Source organism: Callithrix jacchus, chromosome 6 (genome assembly GCF_049354715.1).
Source record: "Callithrix jacchus isolate 240 chromosome 6, calJac240_pri, whole genome shotgun sequence".
NCBI lineage: Eukaryota > Metazoa > Chordata > Mammalia > Primates > Cebidae > Callithrix > Callithrix jacchus.
In genome coordinates, this window is record NC_133507.1 from 137735427 (window position 1) to 137746478 (window position 11052).

Sequence of the window (11052 nt, forward strand, 5' to 3'; positions counted from 1 at the left end):
TGTATGTTTACTCGGAAAGGAGATCAAGTCTACAGTTTCATTTTCATACTTTTATAGCAAGATCCTAAGCTAATCCAAAAACCCCCGCTATTCTGCATTAAAGCTAAAATTATGAAAATTAGTTAGCATCACAAGTTATGTCTGGCTTTCAAACTATCTGTAATGCACAGATGTAATATAATGACACACTGTGTTTTAAAAAAAAAAAGGTAAGGTTTTAAAGGAAGGTTGGTGTCTTCGTTTCTTTTCAGACCAAATTATTCAAGTTCCATGGTGCTAAGACTTGGAGTTCTGTTAACTATTATTCATAACAGATTTTTTTTATTTTTTATTTTTATTTATTTATTTTTGAGACGGAGTTTCGCTCTTGTTACCCAGGCTGGAGTGCAATGGCGCGATCTCGGCTCACAGCAACCTCCGCCTCCTGGGTTCAGGCAATTCTCCTGCCTCAGCCTCCTGAGTAGCGGGGATTAAGGGCACGCGCCACCATGCCCAGCTAATTTTTTGTATTTTTAGTAGGGACGGGGTTTCACCATGTTGACCAGGATGGTCTCGATGTCTTGTTCGTGATCCACCCACCTCAGCCTCCCAAAGTGCTGGGATTACAGGCTTGAGCCACCACGCCCGGCCTCATAACAGATTTTTAGACATTATAATGCAAAGGGAGGATAAACCTCTCCTCCAATGTTTACTTACTGGAGAAAAAGAAAAAGAAAATGAGTAACCAGATAGAGCTTGGTGATTTAAAGCAATAGCTTGCACTAAATGCCCCATTAAAAAAAGTAAATTCTCAATCACACACTGGGGCCTGCTGGGGGATGGAGGGGTAGGGGAGGGTTAGCAGGAGGTGGGGGGATTGGGGATGGATAACAGAAGAAATACCTAATGTAGATAACGGGGTGCTGGATGCAGCAAATCACCATGGCATGTGTATACCTATATAACAATCCTGCATGATCTGCACATGTACCCCAAAACTTAAAGTATAATTTTTTAAAACAAGAAACATTTTACTATCTTACATACAAAAAAAATTAACTTCTTGGGTTTTCTCATTTGAATTAAAGCCAAATTAGAATAAAGAATTATTACATTAATGACAAAAAAAAAAAAAAGAGTCACCTTTCAAATCGAAACCTGCAGGATGATTTTGTTTTCGCCACCAGAGTGATCCATGTTCTCATGACTCAGAAATACTGAGCCACTTCAGGCACACTGGTTTTCCTAAATAAATATCCATGTCTCCATCTATAAAAAGCATAAATTCCTCTCGCCCCTGTAATCTCAGCACTCTGGGAGGCTGTTTGAGCACAGGAGTTTGCGACCAGACTGAGCAACATAGCAAGACCCCATCTCTACAAAAAATTTTACAAATTAACTTGGCATGATGGTACATGCCTGTAGTCCCAGCTACTGGGGAGGCTGAGGCAGGAGGATCACTAGAGCCCAGGAGGTCAAGGCTGCAGTGAGCTATGATTTTGCCACTGTGCTCCAGCCTCAGTGACAGAGTGAGAACCTGTCTTGAAAAAAAAAGTGTAGGTTTCTTTTCTATTTTCACCACTCAACTTTAAATGGCCTCTATTGGTTTGACCTATGAAGTCAACAAAAACCAATCAGAACTGAGTTTTCAGCCATACATATTTTTACATCCTTGTGAGAATACTCTGATGAAAGCATTAAAAGATAAATTTAGCCACATTAAAATTTTATTTGAGCAGACAGCAATTCATGAATCAGGCAGCTCCAGATCACAAGTGGTTGGGGCCCTGCCAATAGAGCATGAGGAGAAGACTTTCATAGGGTGGAACTTTCATAGGGTGGAACTTTCATAGGGTGATTGTCAGAAGCAAGGTAAAGAAAACGCAATTGGTTAAAATGGAGCAGAAGTCTAATTTGGGCCATTCCAGTGGAAAGTTCCTAATTAGGAATTAGTTGGCAGTTCTGGTTGGTTAAGCTTAAACTTCATTTTCCTGCAATATGACCATTAACACTGACTTGGGTTTCCATCTGCTTACACAGGAGCCACTCTAATGGCCTCCTAATTAATTATTTTAACAAAAAGAAAGGAAGCATGCTCTCAGAAAACCATTACTGCAGAAGTTTCTGAGTGCTCTCCTCTCATGATGTTCCTTTCACTTCAAAGACCTCCTCTCCATGTATCAAGCCATTTTCACATTAAGGACTGTTCTGATGACACTTCTTTCCCTAATAACCTAGCAGAGCCTACCCACAGGAGCACTCAACAAAAATTGTGGAAGAAAGATGCTATGCTTTTCTGCTCTTGAAGGAGCTCCAAATTGTAACCTTTCAAGACTTTCATGTGCCCACAGGATGTAGCTCAAGGCAGGGCAGAGACTACACTAGATTCAACTTATGTTAATACTTGGTCCAAAACTTAACTATAACTGTTATCTTAGAGGAGATATATCTGTGCACCCTATTGCCACACAAAATGGCCTTTTTCTCACCCTTCCTTTTTAACCTGAAAGCTACCCACTAGCTTGGATGTTTATCCCCTCAAGCCTCATATTAAAATTTGATCCCCAATGTTGGAGGCACAGAGGAGGTATTTGTGTCATGGAGATGGATTTTTTATGAATGGCTTGATGCTGTCTTCATGGTCATGAATGAGCTCTGGGTTTATTTGTGCCTGCAAGAGCTGGTCATTAAAAAGAGCCTGGTACTTCCCCTCTCTCTCTTGCTTCCTTTCTCACCCATGTGATTTCTGCACACACCAGCTTCCCTTCTTCACCTTCCACCAGGAACAGAAGCAGCCTGAGGCTTTCAGCAGATGCCCAATCATCCAGCCAGCAGAATCAAAAGCCAAATAAGCACTTTTTTTCTTCAAAAATTACCAGCCTCAGGTATTCCTGTATAGAAACTCTAAATGGACTAAGACACTACCCACAAATGTTTCATCCTGGCTTGCTGAAGTTGTTCCAAGAGGAAGTTACAGATCAGTTTCTTTTCCTGAAAGTACATTCTGTTACCTGAAAGAAAGTGTTACTATCTTTCATATAAAGACATATATAAATAGAGTAAACAAATGTAAAATACTTTGAAATGCACCAAAGTTATTATAAGGTGTCTTCAATGGAGAACTAGCATTGTCTAAATGAAGCCTCTGTGCCTTTCCTTGACTTTCACTGTTTTGCAACTCTTTAAGTTGTGGATAACCAGTAGTGACAAAAACAGCTCTTTGTCCATAGACATGCAAGTCAATTTTGTTCTCTGAAAATACACCACTGGTTTTCCTCCCCTACTGTGGAATGAGACCGTTTTGCATCTATTTGTAAATTTATTGCAGCATCACTTGCTGGTTCTTTAAATTCTCCTTCGAACTAATTGTAACATCTTACTGGTTCTCTCATTAATTAGTGATTTAAATAAAATCTCTAGTGTGTATTCATTTTATATCTGAGATTCATGATTGTGTTCTATTTTAAAAATTATAAAACCCAGAAAACAGTCAAAATTGTTCTTTATTTTCCTCATTGAAGAATCCATGAAGTCCACCTCAGGTGGGTCTCAAAGGGCCCCTTCCATCTGGTCTCTTCCCTTGTTCTCTCACACTTCCACTCCTAAAGTCTTCCAGTCTTTTTACCCATTGACCCTTATGTCAGTGGTGTTTAAACCAGAACGACTCCACCTTGAATAGGAGGTGAGTAATTGAGGCTGAGACCTTCCGGGCTGCATTCCCAGACAGTTAAGGCATTGTAAGTCACAGGACGAGATAGGAGGTCAGCATAACATACAGGGTATAAAGACCTTGCTGATAAAAACACGCTGTAGTAAAGAAGCCCGCAAAACCCACCAAAACCAAGATGGCGACTGGAGTGACCTCTGGATGTCCTCACTACTACATTCCCACCGGTGCATGACAGTTTACAAACGCCATGGCAATGTCAAGAAGTTACCCTCTGTGGTCTAAAATAGGTTATGGAGAAGTATCAGTGGTGTATTTCCAGAGAACAAAATTTACCTGCATGTCTATGAACACCAAACTGTTTGTATCGCTCCTGGTTATCTACATGCCTGTGTGGCATGAATAAGCCACCGCTTGTTTAGCATATCATCAAGAAATAACCATAAACATGGGCAACCAGTAGCCCTTGGGGCTGCTCTATCTATGGAGAAGCCATTCTCGATTCCTCCACTTTCCTAATAAACTTGCTTTCACTTAACTCTATGGACTCACCCTGAATTATTTCTTGAGCAAGATCCGGATCAGGACCTCTTTCCTGTAACACTTACAGCAGATTCTTAGGCAGTCAGTTCTGTCTGAAGGGAGGAGAGAAGGATATTCTAATTCTTCTATCCCCTCAGCATATTACAACTACAAGAAAATAAATCTTCCCGGTGCTAGTAGTCATGATCCATCAGGTCAAAACTCCAGCGTGTTATGCTGTTTCCGGTTGTCAAAGGTCCCTTCTGTGAAAGGAGAGGAAAAGCAGTAAAAACTCTCTTCTGCCACTCTGTGTTGCCTTTCCTTTTTTATTAAAATGGCAGTTTGCTACTTGTCCTTCCATTAATGAGAATGTTTTTTGTTTGTTTGTTTATTTTGAGACAGTGTCTCACTCTGCTGCTCAGGCTGGAGTGCAGTGGTACAAATTAATGAGGATGTTTTTAATTGATCCACTCTTTCATCTCATCTATTTTATGGCTTGAAACCAGTTCAGGTCATTAATTGAGCATTTACTACAGGGTAGGCATTGTTTTATTTGCTGGGAATTCATAGACCTCAAAGAGCTCATGGTTTGAAAGGCTCGGTTTCACATAAATGAATATTTATAATACAATATAGCCATGCAGCACTTAATAAACCTGTACATTTTCAGGACAGCTGTCATGAAGGAGATGTCCAGCCTGTGACTAGTTAACTCAACTAAAGGCTCAGTAAAGCACTCAAGCATAAGGTCCTAAAATTTTTTGTCATTAAGTTTTATAAGCCCAACCATCTCCAGACCAGAACCTCTCTGAATATGAAATAGGAGAGGTGAGATATCTCAGACCCTCACCTCTTGGAGAGGTAGCTATCGAGTTACTACTAACAGTCCGGAAAATGTCAGGGCTTACTTTGGCTCTCAAGTTCACAGTTCATGAAATACAGAGTTAGGAAGGCTATCTTGATGAGCATTCATGATTAGACCCCTTTGCATTTGGACTTGACATTTGGGGAGCTGTTCTGCTTGGGGGTGCCTTTGTTAAGTGAAATGGGCAATTCATTTCCCTGACCTCCAAGAGACATCCAGAATATACTACATCTCCCTCCCTTTTCAACTGCTCAGTCTCACTAAGCTTTTAAACTTTCTATTTCATTACAGTACAAACAACTCTACAAGCAGGCCTCCTGCTTCTCCCCTCAGGCTATGCGGAATTATTCATACTCAAGGTCTAAAGAGGAACATCAGCATGAAGGAAAAATAGACTAAGGAGTGAAAACAAATTAGCAATCCAAACAGCTCTCTCCCTGCCTGTCACTGGAAGGCCTTTGGTGTCTCATTCCAGAGTCAAGGGGTTTTCTGAGTTGAAGATTAAAGGATACATTTTCAGGGCTCAGAGAACAGACAGCCTGTGAAATGTATACTCACCCAAGGCAGCCAGAACAAGTTACGCATATGAAGAACCAGGATGTGCCTTCACCCCAAAACAGATGAGCCTGATATGGATAGTTGGTATTTTGCACCCACTGGGCTCGGATTTCTCATATTTTAATTCACACTTGGATATGGAAAAAAGAAAGAAAGAAAGATAAGCCATTAAGCTATCTTTGGGAATGTGATAAATCTTAACTTAAAGTAGTGATTCTGAACCAGGGTGATTTTGCCCCACAAAGAAACACGTGGCAAATGTCCGCAGATATTTTTGATTGTCACAACTGGCACTGGGAGGTGTTGCTGGCATGAAGTGGGTAGAGAAAAAGAGGGAGCAGACTGAGCATCCTGTAATGCACAGGACCACCCCCACAGCTAAGAATTATCTGTTCCAAGATGTTGCTAGTGCAAAGGTTGAGAATATCTGCCTTGAAACAATAAAGCAGTGAAAAGAGAATGTTAAAGCTCCTCCCTCTCTCTGTATGTGTGTATCTGTGTGTGTGTCTATTTCTGTCTGTCTCTCTCTCTCTCATACACACACACACACACACACACACACACTGGTGGCTTCATAAGGGTGAAACCTATGAAAATGCACAGGATCCCATACTCAGATCAGTTCCTGTACTTGATATAATCTTCTTCTTCACCATCGTGAAATTCTCAATAATTTTGCATGAGAGGCCCCATATTTTCCTTTTGCCCTGGGCCTTGCGCATTATGTAGCTGGCCCTGCACACAGATGCCTGTGCAAGAGACACTCAGCCATCTCATGCAGCAGAACCGTGTGTTCTCCACTGCCCTCTATTTTCACCCCTAAGATTCCACTTCCTCATAGCAGTGCGTGTTTTCGTTCTGCTTTGGAAACCCCTCTCTGTGTTATGGCAGCGCTGAAGCTGGAACATACACTCATGCATTCCAAAGTGCCTGCATATTTTCTTCTTGCCCAACAAACTGTCTAGAAAATCCATGCAGGGCACCAAGTGGCAGTCAGCGGATCGTGCGACAGAAGCGTTTCCTCAAAGACGCTGGAAGGAACTGCAGAGCCTGGAGAGGGTTTTCTTTCCTGCAGGGGCAGTAGGGCTCCGCTCTGATCATCCCTGCAGAGATGACAAAAAGGACCCAGGAAAAGAATCTTAATATAAAATCCACCTTCATGTCCATCTCTTCCTGCTAGTCCTTTTTCAATGTTCTGGATTTTTCACAAAACTTACGAATAAGCTTAAAACCTATTTAAAAACCTGTAAGGTAGGAACCATCACTTTGCTTCTTGTTAATCACTTTTCATCTACTACCATAACTCAATCAGCAACACTTCACTGAACAACTTCGAAGGGACCTTAAGACCCTGTCTGCAAATAATCTTGTTCACGTTTGCAAATGGATGCCTTAAAATGTCCTGTTTCCGGGAGGGTGCGGACCTCTCAGGGCACCAGCAGCAGCACCTAAGTGGATTATCTATGAGGCCTACATGAAAAACCAAACAAGAGCAACAATACATTTGTTTTTTGAATACTGTACGGTATGACAAACCCTGCCTCAGATCCAAATCTGTATGCACGTGTCTCTACCGCCATCTTCCGACGGTCAATCCGGCACACACGTGCGTTAGCATCTGCCACCTGGGAATCCCCCGAGCACTCTAGAATTGAACTTACAAAGTAAATGGGCTTTGAAAAAAATATTAAAGCACAAATCATAGTCGCTGCCACACTAGTAAACAGTCGAGAACATCAATAATAATTTTTAAGTTTGCAGGCAATTCAACCTAAAACGGCACACGCCAGCAGAATTCATCATCTAGTCAGAGAGCAGGCAGCCTCAGCTGAACGGTGGGGCTCTTCAAGGACCCAGGCAAGGACTGTAGGAAAGTCCAACGGGAGAGTCAACAGGCTCTGATCCTAACAGCTTGAATTCTTTCAGAGTTTCTGTGTGTCTGTTCCTATGAGGGGGGAAAAGGACCGAAGCTCTGAGCCTGCTCTTCCGGGTAAAATAGAAATACAGCCAGTGTATCTACTTAGCATCACCTGAGACATGCCTAGTTCTTTCCCTTTTGTCCCTGACAGTACAGTCCAGATTGATGGTGAGAATGTGGATGCCTCAAGGGCAGAGGCTTCATTCTGTTCACTGCTGCATTCCCATGACTAGAACAGCAATTCATAGCAGGTGTTCAAGAGATACGTTCTTAACAAAGGGACAGTCATTGCTATCATTGATTGATGACATTTTATTTATTTATTTATTTGTTTTTGAGATGGAGTCTCGCTCTGTTGCCAGGCTGGAGAGCAGTGGTGCGACCTCAGCTGACTGCAACCTCTGCCTCCTGGGTTTAAGCGATTCTCCTGTGTCAGCCTCCCGAGTAGCTGGGACTACAGGTGCCTGCCACCACTCTCAGCTAATTTTTTGTATTTTTAGTAAAGACAGGGTTTCACCATGTTAGCCAGGATGATCTCAATCTCCTGACCTCATAATACACCTGCCTTGGCCTCCCAAAGTGTTGGGATTACAGGCGTGAGCCACCACACCCAGCCCGATTGATGATATATTTTATGCCAAGTCCTTTACAATTCTTAACTCATTTAATCTCTATAATAACCTATGAAGCACGTATTATTATGCATGTGTTGGTTTTGTTTGTTTGTTTTTGTTTTGTTTTGTTTTTGAGACAGAGTCTCCCTCTATCACCCAGGCTGGAGCACAGTGGCATGATCAGTGCGGCTCATGGCAGCCTCGACCTCCTAGGCCCAAGCAATCCTCCCATCTCAGCCTCCTGAGTAGCTGGAACCACAGGCACATGTCACCACACTTGGCTATTTTTTAAATTTTGTGTAGAGATGAGGTCTCACGATGCTGCCCCAGCTGGTCTCGAAGTCCTGGACTCAAGTGATTCTCCCACCTCAGCTTCCCAAAACACTGGGATTACAGGCATGAGCCACATGGCCAACTTCATGTGTTATTGATGGAGAGTGAAAGAATCCCCAGACTTGGCAGATGGCCAGACTGACTGGAGAGGAATGAATTTATGTTGACTTAAATAAGCTGTAGCCCATGAAGAGGCAGCTACATAAAAATAATAATAAACGTTCGCTCTTGAGAAATTACCATACACCAGGACAGTGCTGAGCATGATCTGACTAAGTCCTAGCAACAGCTTGATGAAATAAATCTTACTCGGCACTGCCATTTTACAGATGAAGGCCAAGAAGTTTCAGCAAGCTGTCCACGCTAGGAAGTGAAGAGCTGGAGTTCCCACCCAGGACTGCCTTGTGGATGCAGCTTCTCTTACCCTCATAGCTTCCCTCTCGTGATACACACTGGGCTGTCCTCCTTCCTCCAGGAAGTCACCCACGACAGTATCAACAGTGTGAGCCAACTCCCATACTGTTGTCCACCAACAGACCAACTGCAAGGCATTTCCTCCCGAAATATATAGCAGCCTGGATACAGAACAGAAAGAGACACGAGGTGGGTGTCTGAGGGTTCTGACTGGTTTGTTTACAGTGGAGTGGAGTCTCTTAAACTCAGTGACAAAGGTCACAGGATGGTCAGCTGGGAGAAGACAGCACAAAACCAAGGGCAACAGCTTGTTTTGTCCTACAAACACTGTCCTAGAAACACTGCAAAATTCTCATATTGAAACAAAACTCCTGGGCATCTACACAAAAATCTGTACACAACTATTCCTAGCAACATCATTCATAATACCCTAAAAGTCGACCTCATTATGAAACTGAATGTCTCCAAAATTCATATGTTGAAGTCCTAATCCCCATTGTGATATTTGAAGGTGGGGCTTTTGGGAGGTAATTAGGTCATGAGAGAGTAGCTCTCATGAATGGAGTTGGTGCCATTAGAAGAACACGGCTTAAAGATGGCCCACTGCAAGAGCTCCCTCACTGAGAATGGAATCAGCCAGCAACTTGATCATGGACTTCCAGACTCCAGAGCCGTGAGAAATAAACGTCTGTTGTTTAAGCCACTCAGGCTACAGTGAGTGTTACGGCAGCCAGGCAGACTAAGACAAACCCAAGTGCCCATTAACTGATAAATAGATCAATAAAAGTTTATAATATTGCATGAAATATTATTTCATAAAAATGAATGAAATATTATTCCACAATACAAAAGAATAAAATTAGGATTCATGCTACAATATGCTTGAACCTATACTAAGTGAAAGAAGTCAGGAATAAAGGGCTCCATATTCTGTGATTCTACATATACAAAGGTCCACAACACATAAATCTAGAGGCAGAAACTCCTTTAGTAGTCAGGGTTTGGGGTGAGGAGAAGGGTAGATGTGAAGAATGAAGGAGTGACGGCTATAGGTACAGTTTCTTTTAGGGTGGTGAAAATATTCTGAAATGAATTGTGGTAGTTGCACAACTCTGTGGACAGACTGAAAACCACTGAATTTTTATATTTTTTTGAAACAGAGTCTTGCTGTGTTGCCCAGGCTGGATTGCAGTGGTGTGATCTCGGCTGGCTGCAACCTCTGCCTCCCTTGTTCAAGCCTCCGGAGTAGCTGGGACTACAGGTGTGTGCCACCAAGTCCAGCTAATTTTTTATTTTTATTTTTTGTATTTTTCGTAGAGACAGGGTTTCACCATGTTAGACAGAATGGTTTCAGTCTCCTGATCTTGTGATCCACCCACCTTGGCCTCCCAAAATGCTGGGATTATCGGCATTGAGCCACTGGGCCCAGCCAAACCACTGAATTATATACTTAAAATAGGTAAATTGCATAGTATGTGAATTATATCCTAATGAAGCTGTTACAAAAAAAGAAAATATTTTATATGCACTTAGAAACAAAATAAATTCTTTGATAATCGGGGGTCCGGGGAGGAACTTATGGTATTTCATCAAAACTCATCCAAAACTGATTCTTCTCTGGTCCAGCCTCTTCTCCCAGACACCCTTAACTCAGCAAATGACCCCAAACTCTTACACAGCTAGAAAGCTGTGAGTGATCCTCGATTTCTCCTTTCCCTGCACCATCCCCAAAATCCAAATTCATCAGCAACTCCTGTCCATTACGTCTCCCAAACGCACCACACACCTCACCCCTTTATGCTCATCTTCAATGCCACCATCTCTCAAATCATCATCCAAACCATCACCCTCCCTCAATTCTGACTGCTCATGCTCCCATTCTTGCCATCCTCTGTTCCATTTGCAATGCCTGGCAGGTTATCATTTCACAACATATGTCAGCTCCTGGCTTTTCACGGCAGACAATTCTCTGGTTGCATATGACAGGGATTGAAGGTCCACCCTTCCTCTTGCGTCCAGTGCTCTGCTCATGATGACCCCCCTCGGCTACTCCAGGCCCGCTGTGCTCCCTTTCATCCTCAGCTATGCCAAAGCCTTTTTCCCCTCCAGGCCTTTGCTCTTGCTGTTCCCTCTTCCTGGGCCACTCTTCCTTCACATCTTGGCATGACTGACAGGCTGTGAG

At 42.6% G+C, this 11052-nt stretch overlaps 1 long non-coding RNA gene across 1 annotated transcript; it reads right to left on the reverse strand.

Annotated features, from left to right (window-relative positions):
• Window positions 1-1452: 1452 nt before the first annotated feature.
• On the reverse strand, window positions 1453-8995 carry LOC144576705 (uncharacterized). The gene is made up of 4 exons (XR_013519089.1): window positions 8881-8995; window positions 6502-6694; window positions 5592-5721; window positions 1453-4431 (listed from the first exon to the last, which is right to left on the reverse strand). It is a non-coding gene; the product is annotated as an uncharacterized LOC144576705 (long non-coding RNA).
• Between the last annotated feature and the right edge of the window lie 2057 nt (window positions 8996-11052).